This window comes from Panthera tigris, chromosome B3 (genome assembly GCF_018350195.1).
Source record: "Panthera tigris isolate Pti1 chromosome B3, P.tigris_Pti1_mat1.1, whole genome shotgun sequence".
Classification (NCBI taxonomy): domain Eukaryota; kingdom Metazoa; phylum Chordata; class Mammalia; order Carnivora; family Felidae; genus Panthera; species Panthera tigris.
In genome coordinates this window covers 143,330,141-143,343,590 of record NC_056665.1, presented here as the reverse complement: position 1 = coordinate 143,343,590, position 13,450 = coordinate 143,330,141, and the positions used below count along the sequence as shown (strand labels likewise).

At 44.5% G+C, this 13,450-nt stretch overlaps 1 protein-coding gene across 6 annotated transcripts in view; it reads left to right on the top strand.

The window, feature by feature from the left end:
* The window catches only part of MOK (MOK protein kinase), a 60,576-nt gene that overhangs the window by 4,968 nt on the left and 42,158 nt on the right, over positions 1-13,450 (top strand). Inside the window, exon 1 of one of the 6 annotated variants that reach the window (XM_042990594.1) lies at positions 13,138-13,241. The exons of 3 other annotated variants lie outside the window; for them this stretch is intronic. The gene's annotated coding sequence lies outside the window, so the exon portion shown is untranslated. Of the gene's footprint in view, positions 1-13,137; positions 13,242-13,450 lie in introns of those variants that run through there. 2 more of the 6 variants (XM_042990599.1, XM_042990601.1) reach the window with 2 other exon arrangements.

The following is a 13,450-nucleotide window of genomic DNA, read 5'->3' as shown; positions in this document are numbered from 1 at the left end:
ATATGTTTCAGTGTAGCTTTCTAGGATGATTCTTCAATGAGGATGTTTGAACAGTTTGTTTTGTTTTGTTTTTTTTGTAATTCTTCATGTTTACCAGTGGCATACATTCCTAGCAGTCGGCTTACTGGGTTAAAGGCTGCAATTTGAGTGAAAAATGTTTATGGGTTTATGAATAATTTTATGTCCTTTTGTGTTTTCGTGATGTTCGGTAATTCAGGTCACGGTTTTCTTTACTACACCAAGTAATTAATTGGGTACAGCCCCCTTCCTTGATTCCTGACCTTGTTTTAGTAATTTGGTTTGAGTTACTTAATCTGTCAAAGAGAGTGGAAATTAGAAGCTGAATCCCTTTCCTTCCAACTCTAGTTGAGAGTTGTGCTCCGTAATTGACCTTCCCCAATTCTTTTCATCCCTCCACTGGCGACGCCCCATAGCTGATGCCTATCACCTGCCTTGATTAAGATCTTTAGAAGCAGTGCTTAAAATACAAATGTTTGGATTTGAGCATGATAAGTGTCCCTTTTCACAAAAAGTGAATTTGACCTCCACTTTCATGCGTTAAATAGGCTTAAATTCCACTTAAACAAACAAGACTTGGTTTAATAAAAATGAATAGAATCTTAATGCCAACAGCCTCATCTACCTTCCTCTTTCTACCCTTTCAGGCAGCTATATCAGGTAATTCCTCTTTGTCCTTGAGGCTGGGTGGTTTTGGGGGTTTTTTGGTGACTGTTTATTTTGTCTATTCCCCTTAATGTGGGGCAGGATTTTTTGTTTTTTTTGTTTTTTTTCCTAGCACAGCCCGGTGTTGGACTTTGTGTATTCTTAATGTCCCTCATCTAAATTAAAGGCCTGTGAAAATATGCCAGATCCTGCTGGAGAGAATAGGAAGATACGTTTGCTAGGTTTTTGTTTTTGTTTTTTTCCATAAAGGTGTTTCTCTTTTTTCTCTCCTCTGCGTTTCATTCTTGATTTACACCCAGCCCTTCTATTGAAGGGGTCGTGGGGGAAATAAGTGACCTTTTATCCACCATGGCCATCTCCGGAGCCTGGATTCTGCTTATCACCTGCTCGTCGTGATGGGCTGGAGCCGGCTTGGGATGTTGGCACACGTTCCGAGTTTGTACTTAAGCCACTTTCAAGCAAACAGTTGACTGGTTTTGTTTTGTTCTGTTTTATTTTAAGTAAGTCTATTTAACCTGTCTGTGATGAAATACAAACTGGAATTTATTGTGTAAAACTTCCCTTCCCTTCTCAAATCGAATACCTCAGGCCACAGCCCGACTTTAAAGTAACTGGTTTTCCTCCCTCCCGGAAGCTTCCCGTCTGCCTCCCTTTAAACTGCTATTGTAGTCTCAAGACAGTTCATTTTGAGCTCGAGTTTCTTTCGGCGGTTAGCCGAGCTCCCTGATTTCTGAAAGTTCTTGAGAATGCCCATGCCCGTCCACACTTAAAGAAATATATATTCACTGTGAACATTGAAAAATATAGAAAAGAATAACGAGGAGAATTAAAGTCATCACTGATCCCACCCAGACACAGGTGCTTTAAAATATTTTACATATTTATATCCATTCTTTTTCTTGCATGTATGTGTTATTTGCATGATATGGTTACCATCCTTTTTTCACTTAACATTAAATTATGCCTGAACATTTCCCTATATCATTAAATGTTATTTGAAAGCATCATTTTTTTTAATGGTTATTTTTGAGAGAGAGAGAGAGATGAGCGGGGGAGGGGCAGAGAGAGAGGGAGACAGAATCAGAAGCAGGCTCCAGGCTCTGAGGGGGTCAGCACAGAGCCAGACGTGGGGCTCGAACTCATGACCTGAGAGATCATCACCTGAGCCAGAGTCAAATGCTTAGCTGACTGAGCCACCCAGGCAACCCAAAAGCATCATTTCAGCTTGTGGCTGAAAGTATTATTAGATCATTCCTTGATATTAGATTTTTAAGTTTTTAGCATTCTTACTGGTGTGGCACCATGAAGAACATCTCTGTCTGTAAATTTTGTGTCTCTGTTGGTACCTTGGGGTAGAATCTGGAAGTGGAATTGCTGAGCCAAAGGATATGGGCTCTTTTCTTTCTAATATCTTTTTCCAACTTAAGTAATTTCTGTTTACTGCAGGATATTCACACATACAGAATGATTCCTCGGAAAGTGAGAGTCTGTCACACACCCTTGGCCCAGGAAGCCCGTCATCTCTGGGCAAGGTAGCAGATGTTCTCGGCGGTCTTGCTGTTCGCATTCCCTTCCCCGTTAGTTGTGCCGTCACATGGCCACTGCCCCACCACAGCCTTGTCCCCAGTGTGGAATACACATGCTGCGCACCTCTGCCAGTCTGACAGATGGAACAGTCTCTTATTTAAAAAGGGGGGGCGGGCTCCTGGGGAGTTCAGTCGGTGGGACGTCCGACTCTTGATTTCGGCTCAGGTCATGATCCCAGGGTGTGAGGTCGAGCCCTGCGTCGGGCTCTGCACTGCGCGTGGAGCCTGCTTGAGATTCTCTTTCTCTCTCCCTCTGCCCCTCCCCTGCTTGCTTGCTTGCTCGCTCGCTCGCTCTCTCTCTTTCAAAAAAAAAAAAAAGGCAGCTCTTTTTGTTTTCCTCTAAGTGTCAATAGTTTTCCCTACTGGCTACTTTTATCCTTTTTTTTTTTTAATTAAAAATTTTTTAAATGTATGTTTATTTTTGAGAGAGAGAGAAGGGGAGGGGCAGAGAGAGAGAGGGAGACACAGAATCTGAAGCAGGCTCCAGTCTCTGAGCTGTCAGCACAGGGACCGACTCTGGGCTCAAACTCAGGAACCGCGAGATCATGACCTGAGCCGAAGTTGGACTCTTAACCCACTGAGCCACCCAGGTACCCCGAGCCACTTTTATCTTTTAAGTGAATCATCTTATGCTCTTTTGCCCATTTTCTTTGAAAGATACTAGTATTTTTTTGTAACTTGTCTTTACAATTAAATATATTAGCTATTCTCATATTTGTTGCACGTATTTTCTCAGATCACGGTTTGCCTTTACATTTTGTTAAGTTTTTGATGTAAACGTGTTACAACATGTGGCTAGGTTCACCTCTATATCTTCCTTCTTTGTCAGTTCATTGAACTTCTGTGTGAAAGTCCCTCCCCTGCTGGAGGGCTGGTAAATACACAGATGCATTTTTTTTTTAAGTTTATTTATTTTTGAGAGAGACAGAGCATGAGCGGACGAGGGTCAGAGAGAGGGAGAATCCTGAGCAGTCTCTGCGTGGTCGGTGCGCAGAGCCCAATGTGGGGCTCAAACCCATGAAACCGCGATCTATGACCTGAGCTGAAACCAAGAGTCCGACACTCAACCAACTGAGCCGCCCAGGTGCCCCACAAATTCTTGCTTGCTTGCTTTTTCTTTCTTTCTTTCTGAGAGAGAGAGAGCGAGCGAGCACGAGCGGGGAAGAGAGACAGAGGGAGAGAGACGGCCATACCATTTTTCATCCCCATTATCCGCATATGAGAGATCTGTTGAGTCCCCATCTTCATGTGGCACTTGGCACTTCCAGCCTTTTCAATTTTAGCCATTCTGGTGGATGTGCTTGAACAGGTCTTAAGAGCTAGTTGTTGGGGCACCTGGGTGGCTCAGTCGGTTGAGCGGCCAGCTCTTGATTTCAGCTCAGGTCATGATCTCAAGGTCATGAGCTCAAGCCCCGAGTTGGGCTCAGCGTGGAACACGCAGCCTGCCTGGGATTCCTTGTCTCTCTGCCCCTCCCCTGCTTGTGCGCGCAATGCTTTCTCTCTCAAACTTAAAACAGAAAAAAAAAAAGAAAGAAAAAAAAACCTAGTTATTCCCACTTTGTAAAACAAGCATCTAATGTTGTAAAAGGCACGAAGCTACCGCTCAGTGTAGGTGACACCAGGGAATACTGAGTGACCAGATTGCCTGATGGCCTGACTGTATCGGAAATTTGAAAGTTACCAGACGGTGCTAGGTGGTCGTGAGGGTTATGGCACTCACAGCTGGAGTTCGTGCTTTCGCTGCCCCTCACACCAAGACTGTGTCCCTATATCATTGGCACCGGGGCTCCCAGACTCTGCCTTTCTCACGGACCTTGTTAGCCAAGCCAGTTATTCTGAAAATGATCTCTTGCCAAGGTCAGTGCTCTTATAAGTGCATCGGAGTGACTTCGTCGGCACCTTGTGATAGTGTTCTGCTCATGGGAGACAGCAGGGGCAGTGTGGTCAGGAAAGGGCTTCTGGAGTCAGACTCCCTGGGTTGGAAGCCCTGCCCTACCGCTTACTGATGTGACTTTGGGCAGGCTGCTTGACCTCATTTGTAAGATAGGGCTAATGGGGTACCCTATTGGGTGGGACTGTTGAGATGATTTAGTGTAAAATGGTGTCTGGCACCTTGTGCTCAGATTTGGTGTTCAATAAATATGAATAAATACCATTCTGTAAAAGGCATCGAGGCTTCTTGGAGAAATGGCTAGTCCTAGGACTGAGACAGGGAGCACGCAAGATTCCGTAGTACCAGAAAGTAAGAAAATACTCAAAAACAAACAGATCCTTTGTTGATGGGGGCGTGTCAAAGGGACACAGGAACCAGCTGAGTGGGCACCCGGTGGTCAAAGCTGGAGCATCTTGAGCAACACAATAAATAGTATTGGATTCTCCCAAAGTATAAAATAAGTGTTTGTGGGTCCATACTGATATCAAGTATTACCTAAGTAAATGACAGTAGACAAGCTCCCATGTGGAAGAATTCCAAATGACTTATGTGGGCGCTCCACCCTGAAGGAGGGGAGCGTTATTTCTCACTCAAAGTGTAGGATCTCGTGGTGACTTTTCCCAAAGAGCACAGTACAGAGGGGGTGGGGAGAAAGTCACTTTGCCGTGGAGTAACTGACAGACACTACCCCGGCCTGGTGATCCGGGTCAACATCACCAGTGACTAGCCGTGTTGATAGCATGGGCCCCAGATTGATGTGCTCAAATGGCACCACAGCACTTCGATCTTCTTCCCCAAACCCATAACCCAAGTCTAATCAGAAGAAAACAGCAAATTCCAGTAGAAGGTCATGTTACAAAATACCTGACCAGTACTCTTCAAAACTGTCGATGTCACAAGACAAGAAAAGCCTGAGGAACTGTCACAGCCACCAGGGGTCTGAAGAGATACAACTGATGTAAAGTGCTGTCCTAGATGGGATCCTGGACAGAAAGAGGATATGGGGTAAAAGCTAAGGAAATCTGAATAAAGCATGACCTTTAGTTAATCATAATGTATCAATATGGGTTTATTAATTGTGCCAAATGTAAGATGTTAATTATAGGGAAACTGGACATGTGGAATATGGGAATTCTCTTTATCATCTTTACAATTTTTCCATAAATCTAAAATTACTCTGAGGTTAAAAGTTTATTTTTTTAAAAGCGGTGCTTGCCATATGGTCAGTGCACAACAACGTTAGCTACGATCACCTAGCTTGGTTTTGTTTGTTTTTTACGTTTTCTGGGACCTGGTTGTGGGTAAGGCTGAATTTACCTTACGCATCATTTCTTGGCATGTAGTTGGGAGAAACATATTGTAAAAGACAGCTTATTTGAGGACTGTGAAACTTTTAGAAGGTAGTTGAAGGAGCCTTCCGGCCACCTTATCCTTATCTTTTTAATCTCACTGGTGCATGTATACGGATGGTCTGACTTGGGAAAGGAGGTAACCTAAGGGACATCGGGTCTCTCTCAGTGTGATTGCAGATACCTGGCATTTAAAGATGGAGGTGGATAGAAAAGGATTGGTTGCCAGCTAGCCAATAGTAGTAATTTTGTGATTCGCTGGTCAGTGAAGTTCCCCCTGCAGAGTATGTGCAGGGGACTCTAGAAATAATAGATTAAGAGGCATATGAACAGGCATTGTCTCTGTTCATTTGTTGAGTATGTGTAGAGCACAAAGAGAATAGATTGTAGACCTTGCCTTTAAGGAGTCTATGGCCTTCCTGGCAGAAGGTGCAAAGTGGAACATGAGTTGTTCTGGAAGAGAGGACAGGGTGCACACAGAAGGAGGGAAAGACATTTGCTTTGAGGCCCTCCAGGTGGGTCCTGGGAGATCAGAATCTAAAGTACTACGTACTTGGGGCGCCTGGGTGGCTCAGTCGGTTAAGCGTCTGACTTCGGCTCAGGTCACGATCTCACTGTCCGTGGGTTCGAGCCCTGCGTCGGGCTCTGTGCTGACTGCTCAGAGCCTGGAGCCTGTTTCAGATTCTGTGTCTCCCTCTCTCTCTCTGACCCTCCCCCCGTTCATGCTCTGTCTCTCTCTGTCTCAAAAATAAATAAATGTTAAAAAAAAATTAAAAAAAAAAAAAAGTACTACGTAGTCAATATTATGCACATGTACTTACTAATCTGACCTTTAATATTATATAAATGTGGGGGTGGCTTTTCCTCTCTCCCTCTCTTTTATAAAAGAAAAGGCCTCAAAATTAGGGACATGGGGGCGTACTGTAAGTCCACAAGGTGAGGGATCATGTCTTATCGATCTTTGTGTCTGCAGTGCATGGCTGGTGCTAATAAGTCTTCGTTGACACCCACAATGATTTAGTCATACTGCCAGGGATGTTTAACTCATTTAGGCCGAAGTGTGGCATAAATGGCATTGGGGCAGGGGGTTCCCAAGACCACCCTTAGGTTCTGTGATTTGCTAGGAGGACTCACGGGACTCACGATCTAGTTTTACTCATGGCTGTGATTTACTGCAACGGGAGCCTATAGAGCAAGATTGACAAAGGAAAGAGGGGCATGCGGCAAAGTCTAGAGGAAACAAGGCACAAGCTTCCAAGAGTCCTCTCCCGGTGGAGTCACACAGAACTCGCTTAATCCTCCAGCAGCACGTCGTGACAACAGATGTGAAACATTTTCTATCAAGGAAGCTCATTAGAGACCTAGGGTTTTTACTGGGAGCTGATAATGTAGGCATCCTCTTCCCAGCACATAACAAAATTCCAGACTCCCAGAAGGAAAGCAGATTCAGCATAAACCAAGTTCATGAACAGTTGAGGCACAGTGAGCCACTCATCGTTTAGAGAATGCCGGAACCCTCCCGAAATCCAGGTTCCCAGATGGCAGCCAAGGGCCAGCCGTACAAGCAGACCTTTCTCTTTTTTTTTTCTTTAAGTTTTTTCTTTAAGTCCGGTTAGTTAAGTGTGATATTAGTTTCAGGTGTACAATATGGTGATTCAACACTTCCATACATCACCTGTGCTCATCACAGGTGCACTCCTGAATCCCCGTTCCGTTTTACCCATTCCCCGGCACCCACCTCCCCTCTGATAACCATCAATTTGTTCTCTATAGAGAAGAGTCTGTTTCTTGGTTTGTCTTTCTCTCTTTTCCTTTTGTTCATTTGTTTCTTAAATTCCACATATGAGTGAAATCATGTGGTATTTATCTATCTCTGACTGACTTATTTCACTTAGCGTTATATTCTCTAGCTCCATCCACATTGTTGCAAATGACAGCATTTCATTCTGTCTTATGGCTGAATAATATTCTGTTCATGTATATATCACCTCTTCTTTATCCTAAATTCATCAATCCGTGGACACTTGGGCCGCTTCCATATCTTGGCTATGGTAAATCATGCTGCTGTAAGCATAGGGGTGCATGTATCCTCTTATTTGTTTATTTATTTATTTATTTATTTATTTTTTAAATGTTTATTTTTGAGAGAGAGAGAGAGAGAGATCAGAAGAGAGGCAGAGAGGAAGACAGAGTATCCCAAGCAGGGTACACAGTGCAAAGCCATGAGATCATGACCTGAGCTGAAATCAAGAGTCGGACGCTTAGCCAACTGAGCCACCCAGGCGCCCCTCCTTTTAAATTTGTGTTTTTGTATTCTTTGGGTGAACACTCAATAGTGTGATTGCTGGATCGTAGGGCAGCTCTATTTTTAACTTTTTGAGGAACCTCCACACTGTTTTCTAGAGTGGCTATACCAGTTTGCCTTCCCACCAACAGTGCAGGAGGGTTCCTTTTTCTCCACGTCTCCAACACCTGTTGTTTCTTGTGTTGTTGAGTTTAACCATTCTGCCAGGTGTAAAGTGAGGTCTCATTGTGGCTTTGATTTGGTATTTCCCTGGTGATGAACGATGATGAGCATCTTTTCATGTGTCTGTTGGCCATCTGGATGTCTTCTTTGGCAAAGTGTCTGTTCGTGTCTTCTGCCCATTTTTGTTTTTACTTTTTAAAATATTTATTTATTTTTAAGAAAGAGAAAGGCAGGGAGGGGCAAAGAGAGGTAGACAGAGATTCCCAGGCAGGCCCCACACTGTCAGCACAGAGCTGGATGCGGGGCTCCAACTCACAAATGGTGAGATCATGACATGAGCCGAAATGAAGAGTCAGATGCTTAGACAACTGAGCCACCCAGGCACCCGTCTTCTGCCCATTTTTAAATTGAATTATTTGTGTTTTGGGTATTGAATTTGAAAAGTCCTTTATATATTTTGGATGTTAACCCGTTATTGGATATGTCATTTGCAAGTATCTTCAACCCGTTCTGTACATTGCCTTTTCGTTTTGTTGATTGTTTCCTTTGCTCTGCAGGGCAAGCAAACCTTTCTGAGGAGAGTAATTTTAGGCCTGCCATGTGAACTCTTTTCTGCCCAATAATAGACTGTGTTTCCTTTTAGGGAAATTTATGGGCGTTATGGCCTAGTCTGTCTAAGAGAAAGATTTGTGTTCTTAAGCAGCACCTGTTCCTTGACTGGTAAAAGTGGGGTTAGGAAGGTCAGGATGGGCTCTTCCTGCAGGCAGAAGGACGTATTACTCAATGAAAGGATCAGACTGGTTGAATTTTACCACAAAGTTTGGAGGCTCCTCAAGAGATTTGTCAAATTGTTTATATAAAGTTCCAAACTTGGACACAGTAGAGGTATAAGCTTACCGGGTCTGTATTTGGGTCAGTTTGCTTTGAACAGCTTCTCAGGAGATACTTTTTTGTCTGGTTCCAGGACTTCGTGGGCAGGTCCCTGTTTCAGAGGGGCTCTGGGGTTTAGTTAAGCTGTGGCTGTCCAGCAAGTTACAGCTTCTGTTTTTTGTTGGGAGGAATCTGACACCTCTGTCCTGAAGACTCCACTGGGGACAGTCCCCTGTCTTTTTTTTTTTTTTTTAAAGTAGGCTCCACACCCAATGTGGGGCTCGAACTCACAACCCTAAGGTCAAGAGTCACATGCTCTACTGACTGAGCCAGCCAGGTGCCCCTGTCCTCTTTCTTTAGCCAACTTCTCTTAGAAGGGCAGTGGGAAGAACTGTAAAAACTGGCAGAATGGTTTTGAAATCCTGCCTTGCTGGGAGCTAGATCAGTTCGTTTTTTTTTGTTCAAGGAAGACTTGGACAAAAGGAATTCTAATAACTTAGTTTACAGATCTTCAGTTTGGGGATCTTGAGCAGCCTTGGGGGTGTTAACTGGCATGCTTTGGACACAAACCTGGTTATGCACCCGACCTCCCCTCCCCACTGCCCTTCCTTACCCTGGAGACTCCCCACGTATTCAAGGAATCCTGCAGTCAAAACATGGTTCTCCTTATTTAACCCCGCATTTCCTAACTTTCATTGCTCATGAAACCTTCTTTTATGGAATACCCATTAGGATTTGAGAGGTACTAGTGTTTTGTGGAACTCAGTTTGGAAAATGCTAGTCTGAAGACAATATCCTCGGGTATTTCTCCCTGCTGTTATGCAGGGAGGCTCTTTGTGGTCTGGTGGCCCACCCTTTTCTTTCTTGTAACGCAGGCCAGTTGTGAGACTTGGCTTCTGTCATGGTCTTTTGCTGCACATTGGCTTTTCATGTGCAGATTTCCTTATCTACTAATGGAATAGTCTTAATACTAAAATAACAATAGTCCATTGCCTGAAGCTTTCTTTATTTTTGCTGTTGTTTGTCTGTTTCTGCCTTGGTGTAATATAATGCCAGGACCAAGTTGACCCTTGAACTACACAGGTTTGAACTGTGTGGATCCACTTACATATATGAAGTGAACATGCCCATGTAACCTGTGCCAAGATCAGAAACAGCATTACCAGGATCCTGAGAGCTCCCTTGGGTCCGTTCCAATCACACCGCCTCCCAAGGGTAACTGCTGTTCTGACTTCTAATGCCACGGGTTTGTTTTAACATTTTTATCGAGATATGAAATACATACTATAAAGTTCACACATTTAAAGTGTACAATTCAGGGATGCCTGGGTGGCGCAGTTGGTTAAGTGTCCAACTCTAACTCAAGTCACGATCTCACAGATCACGAGTTCAAGCCCTGCATCGGGCTCTCTGCTGTCAGCACAGAGCCTGCTTCAGATCCTCTGTCCGCCTCTCTCTGTCCCTCCTGTGTGCACGCGTGTGCTTATGTGCTCTCACTCTCTTGAAAATAAATAAATGTTAAAAAAAAAGCGCATAGTTCAGTGATTTTAGGTTTTTTGTTTTTTGTTTTTTACTGAGTTGTGCAACACCCATCGTAATAATCTGTGAAAACGTTTTCATCCCCCACCCAAATCTGTACCCTGTGTCTGTGGATTTGTGTATTCTGGCCACTTCATGTAAACGGCCTTTTGTGTCTGGCTTCTCTTATCGTATCGTCTTCTAGGTTCATCCATGATGTAGCTTGTGTCAGGATGTCGTTCCTTTCTGTGGCTGAATAATCTTCCACTGTGTGCATAGACCATATTTTGTGTATCCGTTCTTTGGCCGACGGACATACGAGTCCCTTGCATCTTTGGCTGTTACGAGTAAGGCTTCTGTGGACATTTGTGTACAGGTTATTATTGGGACCTAATTGTCCATTTCTCTTGAGTGTGTACCTAGAAGTAGAATTGCTGGGTGGTGGGGTAACTGTGTAACACCTTGAAGAATCGCTGGCCTGTTTCCCACAGTGCTGAGCTGTCCTCCATGGCGGCTGCACCATTTGACATTTCCACCAGCAACGTATCAGAGCTCTCCCTTCTCCACATCCATACCAACGCTCGTCATTCTCTTGCTTTCTGATTCTAGCCATTCTAATGGGTGTGGAATGGCATCTTACGTTCTGTTATTTTGAATTTTCTTGTAAATTTTTATTTCGTAGATTGCCATTTGCTTTAAGAGCGTATTAAATAAATGCTTGGTTTTTAATTTCATAATCTATCGTCCTTAAAGGAACCCTGAGGAAAATACAGCATTATCCCTTGAATTATTTTTACAAGCAGAATACAAATAAAAAGTATAATGTAAAAAGCGTAGGTGGTTATATGGTGAAAGGTGAGTCTCCTTTCTCCTATCCTCCAGCCGTCTAGACTTCCTCCCCTGTGAGGTCACCACTTGGCACTTTCTTATGTTCCTTCTAGTTCCTTCTATGTATAGATGAGCATAAATATGTCTGTGTGTTTTAGTTTTTCATTGCTGCTGTAACAAACTGTCACAAACTCAGTGGCTTAAAACAACACAAATTTATGAGGGTCTGGAGGCCAGAAGTCTGAAGCGAGTCTCACTGAACTAAAATCAAGCTTCTGGAGGCCCTGAAGGAGCACCCGTTTCCTGGCCTTTTCTAGCTTCTAGAGACCACCTGTGTTCCTCAACTCGTCACCTCTTCCACTTCTTCAAAGTCAGCACCGTCACACCTTCTAGTCTCTGACTCTGTCCCCTGTGCCTCCTTCAGCTCACCGCGCTTGTGACTACATTGGCCCACCTGAAAAGTTTAGGGACCTTTCCTTAAGGTCAGCTCACTGGCAACCTTAACAATTCCTTCTGCAATCTTTAAAATTTTTGTTAAAGTTTATTTATTTTGAGAGAGAGAGTGCGCGCGCACACACAGGTGAGAGAGGGGCAGAGAGAGGGAGAGAGAGAATCCCAAGTGGGCGCCACTCTGTCAGCACAGAGCCCAATGTGGGATCGATCCCGAGAACCGTGAGATCATGACCTGGGCCGAAACCGAGAGCCAGACGCTCAGCGGATGAGCCCCCTCCCCCGGCCGGCGCCCCTCCTCCCGCAACCTGAACTCCCTCCTGCCACGCAGACTGACATTCACAGGTTCCAGGGCCACGGACACTGGTGGGGAGCCATTCTGCTGGCACCGTGCGAATACTTCCCTTTCTTTCATTTTGTTTTTTTTGCAAACGTTAACACAGTTGACATGTTTTTCCATAATCTGTCTTTTCGTTGATACTCCGTCTCCAAAGGTTCTTCCCCATCACAGGCTACAGAGCTACCTCACTCCTGTTGTCTGCTGTATAACATTCCTGCGTGTGGCTTTTTCGTAATTCATTTAACCATTAAAAAGAGCATTTCTTCAGGTTTTACGTTTTTATGTAGTCAAATATATGCGTCTCTTCAGAGTGACCGCTTACATTGTTATGCTTAGAAAATGCTTTCCTTTAATGGAAAAAAACGTTTTCCTTAGATTGAAAAAATATCAGTTTCACCTCACCTGTGCACTCTGGGGCTGCCGCGACACATTACTGCCAGTTGGGTGGCTTCAATCCAGCAGGAATGTCTTCTCTCCCAGTTCTGGAGCCAGAAGTCTGAAATCAAGGTGTCGGCAGGACGGTGCTTCCTCGGGAGGCTGCAGGGGCGGGTCCTTCCTGGCCCCTTCTGGCAGCTTCCAGCAGCTTCCAGCAGCTTCCAGAGCTCTGCCTCCGTCTTCACATGGCCTCCCCTTTTGTGTCTATGTGTGTATCTCTCTCTCTCTTTTTTTTATTGTGGTGAAAACAACGACATGAGCTCTACTTTCTTTTTTTTTTTTTTTTTAACATTTATTTATTTTTGAGACAGACAGAGACAGAGCATGAGCAGGGGAGGGGCAGAGAGAGAGGGAGACACAGAATCCGAAACAGGCTCCAGGCTCTGAGCGGTCAGCACAGAGCCCGACGCAGGGCTCGAACTCACGGACTGTGTGATCGTGACCTGAGCCAAAGTCGGACGCTTAACCGACCCAGCCACCCAGGCGCCCCAGCTCTACTTTCTTAATACACTTTTATGTTTATGGTACTGCAAACTGTGCACCCATTGTTCTACAACAATCTCCAGAACTTTTTTATCTTGCATGCCTCTGACTCTGTACCCATTGAGTCACAATTCCCCATTTCGCCCTCCCTCCAGCGCCTGGCAACCACCATTCTGCTTTCTCTGTGTGTCTCTTGTAAGTACACTTGCCATTGGATTCAGGGTCCATGTGGATATCCAGGATATTCCCATGTCAAGACCCTTAACTCAATTACACCTGCAAAGACCTTCCAAATGAGGTAACAGTCGGGGATGGCAGGGGTTAGGATGAGGGCGTATCTTTCGGGGTCCACCATTCAACTCACTACGTACTCTTAGTGCTTTGTATCTCCTTTCCAGAAATCATCTTTGGAAAATAAATTTTTGTGAGAAGCTTTCACAGTTGTTTCTTCAGTCATTCCCTTCAGGAGTTGTTGACCGTCTGACATACGCACAGTAGTTCTAGGCA